The sequence below is a fragment of the Octodon degus genome, unplaced genomic scaffold, assembly GCF_000260255.1.
Source record: "Octodon degus isolate 3935 unplaced genomic scaffold, OctDeg1.0 scaffold00159, whole genome shotgun sequence".
Classification (NCBI taxonomy): Eukaryota; Metazoa; Chordata; class Mammalia; order Rodentia; family Octodontidae; genus Octodon; species Octodon degus.
In genome coordinates, this window is record NW_004524735.1 from 4,156,544 (window position 1) to 4,170,201 (window position 13,658).

Here is a 13,658-nt window from a genome sequence, read left to right on the forward strand (position 1 = left end):
ATTTTAAAATAATAGATGCCTAAAGGACATTTTAAAAACTAACTTTAAGTCACACTCGTAAGTGAAATAAAGCAGGCTCTCATGTGTAATTGTCTCGCTGGTGTGAGAAACTAAAAGAGTAAATAAGGACTAATATGTACAACAGGTATCGGGGAAAGGGAAAAAATTGTTCTGAAAGAAAAAGGACCTAGGCTGGGTGGAAGGGAACAGGAGGGAAGGGGAAAAGGAAGCAAAATGCAAGTCAGTTATACTGCTAGTGTTTCTTAGTTTACTGAAAAGAGGCCTGGGCTAGTACCAACTGGAGAAATCTTCTGCCCATATCTTGTATTCCAAGCCACTACTTTAAAGATAACAGCATACAATGTATGAACTATCATTATCTTCCTATTATTTTGCTTGAAAATATTGTTTTGCCTTTTTTCATAAAATAAAAAAGTCAAAGACACTAAATATGTATTCCAATAAAACTACATAAAATAGAAATTTTCAAAACTCCACTATAGTAAATGAATATAATATAAAACATGAAGATCAATTTTAAAAGACAAAGAGTAAAATTTTTGTAGAATAAATAAAGAAAAGGCAGATACAAGCATTTTCATTATTATTATTAAACAGGATTTTTTTTATTTTGGTGAAAAAGAACTAAAATAAAAGTTTGGTAAACCCTATCAAAATCTTTTTAAGATTATTAAATATATATTTTGTTGATAATATGCTTAAATGTCTTTATAAAAACTATAGTATTCTTCTGGGACTACATGCATTACGTATAAAATCATTGCTTATTCATTTTAAAAAAAATTAATTATTTATTTATTTGCTAGAGTCTCACTGCGCACTCAGACTCATAGTGATCCTCCTGTCTCAACTTGCCTAGGGCTGGGATTACAAGCATGCCCCACCATGCCCAGGTTCAATGGCCAGCACCACACAAGGAGGTTCCAGGGCCAGAAAGGCGTGTGGTACCACGAGGGATCAAACCTGGGTCCTTGTATGTGCCAGTAGGCACTTAGATTGCTGTGCTATCTCCTCAGCCCTCATTGTTTACTCTTAATGTGCTTACATTGATGACTGTTTGAGTATTCCTCATGCTAGGAACAATAAATATTGTGTATTTATTCATGAGAGAAAATTTAACTAGATCATGGCTTATCTACACCATGGAAAAATCATTTAATGCCATTTAATGCCACATTCTGATACGTTGACCTGCATAATCTTATAAATCCGATATTTTTGTAAGAAAAAGCATTTGAAAACTGACACTTTCTGTGATTGTTATAAGTTTATATATGTGTATATGTAATCATAAATGCATATATAGCTAAGTATTTGCTATGCAAATGCAATTGTATATATGGAAATACATATGGAAATATATGCATATCACTTGATATAAACATGTATACATACACAGATACAATGTATCTGTATGATAAACAAATCTACATGCACCTGCACTCATCCATTATATTTGTAAATTAAAGTTACATAAGGTACAATGTAGCAAAAGGTTGGCAGGGGTAGAGGGAACAAATAAGGAAAACAAATTGTACAAGGTACCTGCCATAAAACAGCTCAACAAATGTCTGTTTTGTAAAGGAACATAGCATGCGTCTGCTTAAGGAAAGTAGAGGATTCATACGAGATCAGCTAACAGCCAAAGCACACTCTCAAAGCACGACGAGATTAATTGTATTTTCCTCTTTGGGTGTTACTGTTTGCATTCACTATAATATCAAAACTTTTCTTTTTTAGCAAAAAAATATCAGAATGAGTTCATTATATAAAAAATAAAGAAAAATTATAGGAAGTTCTGAAATTTATATAAAAATCACCCTCAAATTCTCCTATAGAAATAACCATTAAAACCATTCATGCATATTTTTAACAATGAGGGCATGTTATACATGCATAGATATGCATATAAATATATATATATCTAGTCTACAGCCATAACACCCTGGATGTGCCCAATCTCATCTACACTTGATCTTAGCCAAAAGGCCGAGAAGCGATCCCAATCTCATCTAAATATGTATCTAAAATTTTATAGTCTTTTGTTGTTAGCTATCGTATTCTAATATTTTAGTTTTATAATATTTCACTTCTGGTCATTGATGTACTTAGCAACACCCCATTCCAAACACTTGGCTACTTCCACGATGTGCTACTGACTAAAGACTAATAATGCAAATAGAAGTAGATATATGTTTGGTTGTATTTTACACTATTTCCTAAGAAATCCTTTTAAAATTAACTTACTGACTCCAAAAGTGTTGTTGTATTTAAAAAGTCTTGTTTTATTGATAGTTTTATACAATAATTAAACTTGTCACTTAATCAATTCCCAAAATAGCACTTCTGCCTCTGACAGGAAAGCACTAGAATCATCCTACAGGGAAGACCTGGGATTACATTTCAGTGGATTATTGTTAGTAACCTGCCATTTAGACTCAGTCCATTCAGGCTGCTTGTTGAAGGTGTACTTCATGGGAAGAACATACTAACATGTTCTTTTTCCATGCCCTTTGAGGAAAACACTGTCCCATTCTCTTGGAGTGTGGCTGGATGGAAGCCTGTGGAACACACTTGGTTCATGTGAAGGTGGTCTGCTAGTCACAGGCATGCTAAGGTGATTTGATCTCTAAGGAAATGAAAATGTGAAGTTCATAAAACACTTCATATTGTCTTCAAACATATATATTAAAAATCTGACTTTTGCTTGATCTACAGATACTGCAGAGCTATACTTCAGGTCTTTGTTAAACTTTCCTAACAGGTGATATTCATAAGCTACTGTAAAGCATTAGTATGTGATATTTGCAGATAACAGGTGTGGCTATAATCGTGATAGAGTAACCCACTGCTCATCAAATGGCTAGTACCAATCTATGGAGTGAAATTGTTGGATGTTTAAAGTTATAATAATTGTATATCATGCTTTGTTTTTATTGTAATGGAAATCTTTTTTTAAAACACCATTTCTGAGGCAAAACAAATGCACTATATTGCAGTGATAAATTGCAACTGAATGTTCTTTTTAAAAGAAGAAACATTCTTACCGAACTCTTTTATAAGCCAGTCCCTTCAGTTGCATGGAGTTAGCATAACAATATTGTGATTGTTAGATTCTCAAGTAGTTTGGTTTGAGAAATACCTAGTGATCAAGGGCATACATTTCTGGGTACGACTGAGTGGGTCATGGACAGGACAGGACAGGAGGTCTACAGCTGGTCCCTGGCCCTTTCTTTTCAGATACTCTTACCTTGGCTGTGCCTTTTGACTGCCATAAGCTAACCAGCTGTGTTCTGCCATGCCCCTTCTCCATCATGCGCCTGCCTTGGAGCCAGCTAAATGTGAACTGAGTGCCCTGAATCATGAGCCACATTAAACTCCACCTTGTTCTTTTTTTTTTTTTTTTTTTTTTATGTTGTGAGTCTCAGTCTCGCACCACAGTGATGCACAAGCTAAAGGAAACAGAAAATTAGAAAAGCAGGGTCACTGCCATGACTGTGATGACCTTGTTGTGAAGCTCTGAAAGGATTTGGGAAAGGTTTAAAGTTGTGAGCTGAAAGATATCTGCTTATGATATAAGCAGAAGCAAGTTCCATGCGAGCTCAGAGGAACAAAATGGTGACAGAAATTCACACAGTAAAGACTAGGCTCAGCAGACTCCAGCTGAAAACCAGAAATTTCTGTAGAATTGGACAAGAGGCTGTGTATGTTATATTCTGACAATAGACTATATTTTTCTTTTTTTCTTAATGCTTGGTCAGATGGGATATCAAGTGTGGTTGACTAATTGAACTTATGGAGAAAACTTTAAGGCCAGCCAACATTCAAGGAGGGGCAGGGTTTCAGCATATACTCAGTCAAGGTGACAATCCTACCAGTTAACTGCTAGTTTCAAAAACCTGATGAAGATTCTCAGGATCATTGCCTTAACCATCTTGTGCATATAAATGTATGGTTTTGCACTGTAATGTTTCCTAGCTTTTCTCCCTGCCCTCTCTTCATTATTTAATTCTTAAGTTCTCGCTTTCCTTTTAATTGTGTTATAACTTTCTATTTTTATTTCTTATCTTGAGTTCTTATACTAGGAAGACTATATGATATTTATACATGTGGGTCTGGTTTATTTCACTTATGAGCATAACTTCAAGTGGCAACCACTTATATACGAAGGCTTCAAGTTTATCATTCTTTATAGCTGAGTCAATGGCAATGGGCAATGAAATACCCATCTCTGATAAAACTAAACAAAAAGGGGGATACAAATGAAGGACCATTTTGTATCTGTATATACAAAATAGTTAGGATAGATATATAGCTACTTTCTCTTAATTTAATGAGAAGAAAGATTTGTACTAATAGTGTTTGGACAGGATATCACGTCTGTATCTTATGCTATGGATAACTACTATGAAGACAAAATGCAATGCATTAATTATTGTAACTGTTCTACTAACCTGTTTTGAAACTGTCTCTTTGCTATTTATTTCTCAATAAAATGAACAACAAAAAAAGAAGTGGCATGGGTAATGCTGACTGCTTTTAGACAGTTTTATGGTGAGGATCAGGAACAGGAAGCAGAGCAGAAGCACTTGAAAAGTTTAAATTCTTCCCAGAAAGGAACTATATGTAAAATGTGGGCCAAATAATGTACAGTTACTGAAGATATCGGTGTCATTGTTGAGAAGTCAAGTATTTTGAACATGACTGGGAATACAAACACGAGGGGCCGTGTCTTTGTGGCATCTCAGAAGTAACCAGGACTTTACCCATTCTGAGGCCAAAGGTACAGAAGTGGTGACTTTTCACTGGAGAATAGACTCCTTGGGCCTTGGCCCAGGAAGAGCTGACTTGGGAAGTGGTTTTGCAAGATTTATTTCACTCTCCTCACCCATCCAGGTACTCCACTGCTGCTGAATCTATGGTCAGGACAGCAAGTTAGGGGAATACAATTTAATATTTCATACAATATAATTCTGATTAAGCAACATTTAATGAGCACATATTATATGCTAAACAAATTCTAGGTGTACTTCATATGTCATCTCACTGAGTATTTACAAGGCTTTCTAGGAAGGCATTGTATCATAGTGTTTCTTTGTTCAGTTTTTATTGCATGGGAATAAAAGTCAGGACCTTGTGCTTACCAAGCTGGCACTTATGCCACTGAGCTATATCCCCAGCCCTGGCAAGACAATGTAAAGTGCCATTTTATTGAGCAAGAACCTGAAGCAAAGTGTTCAGTGACTTGGCCAAGATGATAGAAATACAATTCATAGGTGTGGGTGAGACAGAAAAGTTAAAGAAATATGAACTGGTTAATGGGGTATTTCTCCAGACAGTCAGACCATACTGCTTGACTTAAGAGAGAAATCCTGAGGAAACACTAAAATAAATCATTCTGAGGAAAACAGAATGTCATCACATTTTGCCAGCTGAAGAGCATTTCTCTCCCTCTTCTAAGAATTATTAGTTAGGTGCATCCACATCCTACTGAGCAATTATTGAGGGGAGAGACATCACTTTCCCACTATGCACCTCCCTCCCCCAGATGAGCTTAAATCAAGCACGCCTGGCAAATAAATCCACTTTGGTTCCAGTGGTCAAAGAGTTCTAAAGGATATTTTTGCCTAAAGAAAGAAATATCCTTCAGGATATGTTCCAGAGAAAGGTGAGAAGTTAGCATGTCTGTGACCTGGCATTGTCAACCAAAACGGACAGCCTAATAGCTTCACTTGCACATGAATCTGTCTGTGTGACAGTTAGGATCTTCCCAGACAGACAAATTGTCCTTCTCTGCCCCATGTGACCAGATCCTGCTGCTACAATTTCCCACTGCAGTGGTGTGCATTTCTATTTGCGTCCGGTGGGGAGGCGTTCAGTGGGAACAGCACCCATCCTGGTAGTGGCACAGTTTGTTTATTTATTTATTTATTTGCAGAATCGGGGATTGAACTCAGGCCCTTGTGCTTGCCAGGTAAGCACTTATTCTACTGAGCTATCTCCTCAGCCCCATTGGCACAGTTAAAAGAATAGCAGCCCTCAGATGGAAGCAACTTAAAGCTTTGCTGACTCCAAAGCAATCAATAAGAATATCAGGAAAATGTCATTACACTTGGAAAAAGAAGGGATTTTTTTACAGTTACACCAGTGAGTCAATCTTCAGGCATCTGTTATATTAAAATTTTTCCTGTTGTCTCCTAATTAAAGTCAAGAAACAGATGAGAAAAATGATAGAGGCTTTTAAATAAGAATGTTTCAGACCAACACTATTGTTCAAACACAAGTTGTGTTCACTTCTGCAGAAGATTAAAGGAGATTAACAAAGACAAGCCACAGGAAGGAAAACAAGAGTCACAGAAATCACAGCAAATAAGGAAAAGCTGAAAAATTTAAGAGAAGTTTATCTAAAGAAAAGAATATATATGACAAGGGAGTTGTCACAATACACAAGTTGAAAGGAAATATATGACAAAAGTTGGTAATAACTACCCTTGAGAAAAGTGACACTTCCTGTACCCAATCCAAGCTATTTTCAAATCTGTCTTCCTGGTCATCCATAAAAGAGGCAAACACAGATTAAAAGTTACACAGATTAAAAGTTATAAGTGATCCTTCTTTGAGGTTTTGTTTTCTCTCAGGTAACAGAGGAACTCTCAGTTTTCTAACTCTTGATAATAGAAAGAAAAGTTGGGCCAGCCAGATAGCTCAACAGAGAAAAGCATCTGTTAGTCAGGTGCATGGACCGGAGTTCCATCCGTGGCTTGCTGTGCTGGCCCCACCACCGGGGCACACTGAGACTACAATCGAGACTAGGCATGGTGGTGCATGCCTGTAATCCCAGTGCTTGGAAGGCTGAAAACAGGAGGATCACTATAAGTCTGATCTGTGAAGTGAGACCTTGTAGACCCTGTGTTAAATACAAAAAAAATAAAAAAAGAATAATAGATAGAAAAGTTTACATTGGTAGGAGTCAGGGGCTATCCACTGAAATTAATAATACTGTTTAGCTTCTATTCCATGTTATTTTTTCAAGATGATCTTTTGTGTAAGACGGGGATGACAGTCACCCCTTTCTGCTAATGACAAGAATATTATTTGTTGCAAAAATCAACATAAGCAAAAAAAGCTTAACTAAAGAAGAATTACAGATAATTTATTGTGTGCCCGACATCCAAAATGATTCATTCTCAGATAACACAATATTCTAAAGTATCATTTGATGCTCTGGTTTCTCTTCAGATTGTAGAAATATTTTACCTTTTACTCAAGTATCATTTGAATAAGTAAATTCTCTTAATTGAGTATTTTAAAAGATAGCTTCTGCAGAGTGGAGATTTCTAGGTTATGCTTCATGGCTTTGTGGTATAATATTACACTAGTTACTCTCCTGCCAGTGGCCATTATACCCAATACCCAATGCCCATGCCACACAGGTTCTATGTGGCTCAGACTTTCTAGTAGATACAGTTGAAAACCAGCTGGATTCAAGGCAGAAATAAGCGGTCAGAGGGCCCAGCAGAGAGCCGCTCATTCTCTGGTAGCCAGGAAGCAGAGAGAGGAAGAGCCAAGACAACGATCCATCTTTCCTACTCACACACCCTCAGTGAGCTGTTCATGCACCTCCCCCAACCAGGCTCTACCTAACTACAGCACATTTAGCTACAGAACTGATCAGTTAATGACTACTGGTGAGTACAGGGCCACCATGATCTCAATCACCTTCCAAGTGCTTGAATCTTTTAGGGGCATTTTTGACAGAAAATATAACATATGTTGTAGCATAACTTCCTCACAGATTAGAGACAGGGACCGAATGATTTAAGTACTATAGAGCTTGAGATTTTATGATTCTTTGTGTAACCTTCCCCATACATTGACATACTCTACAATGACATTTGGGTCAATGATAGACAGAATGCATACACAATGGTGGTCTCTTACAAGTAGTGTAGCTAAAAATATTCCTATTACCTAGTGATCTTATAACCATCATATTACCATAGCACAATGCATTAGCATGGTTATGGTGTTGCTGATGTTAAAAAAATTATCACACTCTTGCTAATCATATAAAAAGCAGAGCACGTGAAATTATGTGTACAGCATAAAACTTGATAATGAAATAAACAAGTGTTACTGGTTTACAAGTTTCTTATGAATATATTTTGTCATTATCTTACAGCATGCTTCCACTTATAAAAATTATCATAAATAGAATGCTATGTTGTTCTGCCTCCTATATCTCTTGAGTGTATCAAGAGTCAAGTGGAATAAATGACATATACCATTTAAGTTTATAGAACTGCAGTCTGTGATGTTTCCACAAAGACAAAGTTGCTTACCAATGCATTTCTGAGAACATATTGCCACTTCTAAGTCATGCATGACTATTCCTCTATTACTTTGTTTTTATTATGCTAAAAAATAAACTCAACATTTTTCAATGAAAGAACAAGAAAATATTGTTCCCTCCAAGTTAGGTCAAGTGCTACTCCTGGTCTCTTAAAAATCTGCTCCACTAAATTTTTTCATTCTCAACCTCATTATACACAAGTATCTCATTTATAAGGTGTCTCAGTCCCTCTTCTCTCATTGCTGGGACAAATACCCAACACTCAAAATTAGGGAAGGAAAGGTTTATTTAGCTCACAGGTAGTGGATGTGTCAGTCCATACTTAGCCAGCTCTAAGGCAGACTGACACATGGCAGAGGGCAGAAGTTCATGGTGTTGGAAGGCAGCAAAACAGCAAAAGCAAAAAGGAGGAGTAACAGCAACAATATGTCTACAGAGAGCAAATCTGTCTTCCTTAAGTTACATTTAGGCTATTGGCCCCAGGCTGGGTGTAGTACTCACACCCATAATCCCAATGGATCACTAGTTAATAACAAATTTTAGAAGGCCAACTCATGACCTACATGAGGCTTTAGGGGAATACTAGACACCAACTATAACATAAGATATCCTTCTTTAGCACCAAGGAGAAAATTCAAGGCTTCCATTTTGACATTACCCATATGTATCTTGCAATCTTAAAGGCTGTTAGCCACTACAGATCACTTGTCCTATAGGAGATGCTATTAGTTATGTGTCTTAGTTACTTTTCACTCATTACTGAGACAAAGTACCCAATATCCAAGTTAAAGGGGGAAAGGTTTACTTAGCTCATAGTTTGTGGAGGTTTCGGTCCATAATCTGTTGGCTCCAATGCAGCATGGTGTGGCAGCAGGTATCAAAGAGGAAAAATAGTTCATGGTTGGAAGAAGGTAGCAAAGCAAGCAAGGGATGATGTACTTCAAGTAATAACTACGTGAAGTAGCCTGGATAAGATACATAGCATATATATCTTATCCAGGCTACTTCACGTAGTTATTACACCCTTAACCCTAGTGCTCTTAAGCCTAATATTGTCCCATGAATCTATCCAGCATCCCACACTGTAGATCCGCCCACTTCTGAAAAAGCCACATCCATGATTGCATGAACCTTCGGGGGACATCTAGACACAAACCGTAACATTTCAACCTTCCGCCCTCCCCCCTGCCCTGAAGACTCATGTGCATCCGTTATACCAAAGGCATTTAGTCCATCTCCAAATCCAGTTGCAAAGGTCCTCAGAGTTTCAGCACTGCTGAAAGGTCCAAGTCCAAAGCCCCTCTGAGATTCCAGGCAAACTACTAGCCACAAGCCTTATACAAATGAAAAGGAAGTTAAACACTTCCAACATTCAATGACACAAGATAGATATTCCCATTCCAAAAGTAACAGGCAGAGGGATAGCAAGAATGGTAATACAGGAAGGCAAAAATCCAGGAGGTCAGACATTAAGTCCGTAGTACCCCTTCCCCCCAGCGGCCCCAGCAATCTGTGGCAAGTTGTGAACTCTCAAAGGCTTGGGTGGCTCTGTCCCGATGGCAAACTTCTGGTTGCTGTAGTTCCTCTGACTTCTCTCATGGCAGCTCTGCTCACTCCGTATAGTTTTCCTCAGATGATCCATGTTCCTGGCTTCACCAAATTTCTCCACAGTACCTTCGGTTTCATACTCACAGCCTCACACACTGTTCTCTCAATCATACACATCCTGGCCTCAGGCCTTCCTAAAATCTGAGTGGAAGCCTTCCTCACCTGGAAACTCTTGCAATCTGCATGCACTTAAAACCAGCATCACACACATGATGCAGTGTCTGCTGCCAGCTGGAGCAGTAGCCAGGCTTCAGTCTTTCTTGGCTGGAGGAGTAAAGCACCTGCATTGCAGAGCACTCTGAGCCCTATCCTGAGGAACATATTCTCTAGGCTCCTGCCATTCTCAAACACAGTGCACTGTGGGGCTTCTTTGGTTTATTTTGGGGTCTTGCGGGGAGAGCTCAAAGCAGTCATTCACCTTGAACAACTCTGAGCCTGAAAGGGCTGGAGTCTTCATGGTTCTTGTGATGGCCTCAGGCCATCTTTTCTTTACCTTATTCTGCAATACTTGGCTTTTTCTTGCTAGTCTTTTCAGAAAAAAAATCTCCTCTGTTCCACTTTTGTAGGCTAAAACTTTACTGGAACTTCTGTTCTGGCCAAATGCACAGCATTTTAAATCATTCTGCTTGGCTCATTGCTCTTGACTCTCAACATAAATCTGGCTAAAAGCTCCCAACAATAGCTACACTATTACCTCAAAATTAGACTGCCTTGAAATTTCTTTTGCAAGATTAATTAGTCTGTCACCTTAAATCTCAATTTCAGGCAAATTCTCTGGACAGGAGCAAAATGAGGACAAACTTTCTGCCATACATGACACACATCATCTGGAGTCCAACAATCAATGAAGCCCTTCTTCCCCGTAGAAGCCTCCTAAGCCTTGTCTTCACAAGCAAGATTTCTCTCAGTCTGGTCTTCTGAGCTCTGATGAGATTCTCCCATCAAATACATCCCAAGGTGTTACAGCTGTACTTTTTCAAGTGACATTCTGAAACCTTTCAAACTCTTCCCACAGGCTAGCTCCAAAGGCTGATGAACCACATGGTCAGATATAGTGCTGACACCACTTTCCGAGTAACAAATTCCACCTCAGTTGCTTTTCTCTTGTGGCCAAGATAAAAATATTCAACACTGTAGTGTATTTCTAACTGGCAGTCAACTTATTACACCCAGCTGAATTTAACTAGTGTGGTGCTGGGTGTGGGTGGCACAACTGATGATTACTGACAGCAGCATAAAGGCAGAACGGAAGAAGCAGCCAAAACGCTGTTAGGGATGCTGTGTGGAGAAGCTTTTGGAGCTGTTGGAATCTTTTAGTTCTCTTGGGCTATTCTGCTGAAGGACCTTGTCATGTTGGCTTTCCCAACGAACTCTGGAGGAGCTTTGGCCTTCTTCTTGAACACTGCTTCCTGGTTCAGGAGGGGAAGATGGCACACTGCTCAGCTTCACAAAGAAGCTTATCACATTGGCTTTCCTGTTGGGAACTCAGCTTTCTTCATCCCTGGAGGAGCTCAGGACCTCACTGTTGCTGAGGATGGCTATGGTACCTTTGGGGGAGCTCTGGTACTTACCTTGAGTGTTGCTTCCTAGATCCCGTTCAGATCCCTCAGCCTGCTAGCACAGATCCTTCATCCCACTGGCATAGACTTCCTAGTTTCTACCACTGATCTTTGGGCCTTTCACAGATCTGTGAAGTGGACCTGCATGAGACTCTGTTGTGTGCTCTAGGCTTCCACTTGGACTTGTGAGAGGCATTGTTATGGGCTCTAAGTTTTCAGCTTGACTCACGCAGGTTACTAGGATCTAGGCCTTCAGTTGGAGTCTTTAGTGTTTATGTGTGTGGACAGATTTCCCGCACTTCTTATATATGATTCCTGGGTGATTCATTATAAAATATTATAAAATGTGTCCTGGGGGCCGGGGAGATGGCTCAGTGGAATAAGCGCTTCCTTGGCAAGCGCAAGGGCCTGAGTTCAATCCCCGGTTCTGCCAAAAAAATAAAAAATAAAATAAAATAAAATGTGTCCTGTATTATATTGTTTCCCTTGCAAAAACCCCAAGCCATGACACTTTAATTTCAATGGGGAAAGATTTGCTTAGCTCATGGTTTGTAGATGTTTCAGTCTGTTATTGGATGACCTTAAAGCAGGCTGGTGTGGCAAACCGTCTTCGCAAAGGAAAAACAGTTCATGGAGGGCAAAGGGTAGCAAAGAGAAGAAGAGATAACCATAGGTCTTTCTATTCCTTGTACCTTATCCAGGCTACTTAGGACAGATAGCACTCACACCCTTAATTCTAGTACCCCCGATAATAGCATTGCACCATGAATCAATCTGTGTCACATACTCTAGATTAGTCACCTCTGAAAAATCCCCTCCTATGACTTCATGAGGCTTTGAGAGCACATCCAAATTCAAGCCATACTGTGTGATGGGGATGCACATGGGTAATTTTCACAAAGGAATCAAAGGAAATAAACAGCTAGTGACAACATCACAGTTTATCATAGAACAATATATACTGGGGACATGTGCATCATAATTAAAAATCACACAGCAGGATACAACTTCAGACATCAATACTTCCAATTAAAATGACACCAAGATACAGCTTTGTCATTTCTTCATATAATTTTTAAAAATCATGATAAAATAAATGGAAGCACTTTCAAAGAATTTGTGTTTTGACAGATGCTAAAACAAGGCAACAAAAAAATTAGGGCATTAAGACAGATTTTGCTTTTGTCTTTTTTTGTTTGTTTGTTTGTTTGCTTTTATGTTTTCAAATGCAGGCTGTAAGGCTACTAGCAATATCACAAAGAGAGTGGAGATCCACTACAGAGATATATTTAGCACTGAGCAAATCTCTCTCTCTCTCTCTCTCTCTCTCTCTCTCTCTCTCTCTCTCTCTCTCTCTGATGTGCTGTAATTCCAATATGCACTGAACTAAAATGAGAGATACCCTGATGCTCTGTCAAACATGTAGAGGGTCAGAGAAAGAAAAAGAGAGCGCTACTGCTAGCACTGTTGTACTAGCTAAAGTGAGTAGACTTTATGCATTAATTAATAATTACTGTGTAGTAGACACTGCTATTGCAGAAGATGGCAAACCAGATTAGGTTTTAATGCATTATGAAATAAAAAAAACAACTACCTCATTATAATAAGCATTTTGTAGAAGAAATGTTCTGCTTCTGTAAAGTGTCTGTGACTCAAGGAAGGAATTTACTAAAAGCACATTCTTTAAAGTTATTTTGGTGTCATCGCAGGACAGGTGCTTTCGAGATAGATTTAATTCCCATATGATTTAGTTAGTCGGCTGGAAATATTGTGGAAATGCCTAATCTTCACTGCACACAGTTTTAGCCCCCTGTGTGTTGCTATAGTAAAACACAATCTACTGGGAAATTTGTAGGGGATCTTTTTTAATTGTTCCAGAGGTTGGGAAGTACAAGGTTATGCGGCCTGTATCTGATGATAAAATTCCTGTTGCACGCTCTATTGATGGAAGGTAAAAGGGAAAGCTGACTGACCACTTCCTGTTAATGACCTTTATCCACAATCACCACTAAGTTCTATCCCCCAAAACTGCTATGCTGGGATCAACTTTCCAGCACATGTATTGTCGGGAAACATTTGAATCAAAGAAAATATAGTATATTGCTGTGTACATAATG

The 13,658-nt window shown here is 38.6% G+C and overlaps 1 protein-coding gene and 1 pseudogene across 1 annotated transcript in view; both read right to left on the reverse strand.

Moving 5' to 3' along the window:
- The window catches only part of Nell1 (neural EGFL like 1), a 990,534-nt gene that overhangs the window by 86,558 nt on the left and 890,318 nt on the right, over positions 1 to 13,658 (reverse strand). The window lies entirely within an intron of this gene.
- LOC111813028 lies at positions 1,856 to 2,022 on the reverse strand (annotated as a pseudogene).